This window comes from Polistes canadensis, unplaced genomic scaffold (assembly GCF_001313835.1).
Source record: "Polistes canadensis isolate GaletaPanama2010 unplaced genomic scaffold, ASM131383v1 scaffold_206, whole genome shotgun sequence".
NCBI classification, from domain to species: Eukaryota; Metazoa; Arthropoda; class Insecta; order Hymenoptera; family Vespidae; genus Polistes; species Polistes canadensis.
In genome coordinates this window covers 246,035-247,232 of record NW_014569753.1, presented here as the reverse complement: position 1 = coordinate 247,232, position 1,198 = coordinate 246,035, and positions in this window count along the sequence as shown.

Genomic DNA, 1,198 nt, shown 5'->3' with positions numbered 1-1,198 from the left:
AGAGTCAGTGGATTAGTCCGATCGGGGGGAAACCACTTAAAACAAAAATCGTGAAAAGTTCCACCTTAAAAGTCTACTTTTCCCTATCCTTTTTCTATTCCTTTTAATATTATCTAAGCAGGATGAACTAGGATGCAAAACTCCGTCCAAGAGAAGGAGGAAACGAACCAAAAAAGGACTAAGTTATGGTAAACAGTAATAGAATATAATTATTTTTATAAGTAAATGAACATTTTTAATCAGTTCATTGTTTCATAGAACCAATTTCGTCTAAGAGGAAGGGGAAATGGATTAGAAGATGACCAGAAGTGGACAGAGTTATGGTAAACGGTAGCAGAAAATAATTATTTCTATAAGTAGATGTGTGTGTGTAAATATTTTTAATTAGTTTATTGTTTCATATAACCATTTCGTCCAAGAAGAAGGGGAAGTTGATTAGAAGATGACCATAAGTGGTCAGAGTTATGGTTAAAATGGTAGCAGAAAATAATTATTTCTATAAGTAAATGTGTGTGAATATTTCTAATTAGTTTATTGTTTTATGTAACCATATCGTCCAARATGAAAGGAAAATGGATTAAAAGATGACCAGAAGAGGACTGAGTTTCGGTAAATGTTAGTATGAAATAATTATTTTTACAAATAAATGAAGTAATCTATTCATTTTATTGTTTTTCAGGTAGCATCACATATGTAGGATAGTTATTTTTAATGCACTTTTTTTTCTTTTTTTTTACAGATATGCACCATAAATTATGTACATTTATTTTTATTATACTATACTTTAGGCAGATTGAAAATTAATAATTATAAAATATTCCTAACTTGTAATTTGCATATATTGAAATTATACTAAAGTGTATTAATTTTCAATAAAATCATTGATGTAACTTGAATTGTTTTCAGATGCACTCTTCGTTTTCATTTTCTCATTCAGTTTTCAAACTTTTCTCTTCAATTTCGATGGTAATTAATTGTAAGAATTCTTTGAATTAAACTCTTAGGGTGGGTCCTAAGAGTGGGGCTCATTAAAAACCGTTCTCGGTGTTATCATTTTCTTTGGTTTCAATTTAATTCGGATGTGGACATCTTCAGGATGCACATCCCTCGTGGGTCTTCAGAAGCGGTTACCTCCTCGTAGTTAGACCCGGGCAATGGATATTACTTTCCGTGTAATGTTTATCATATTTTTATATGC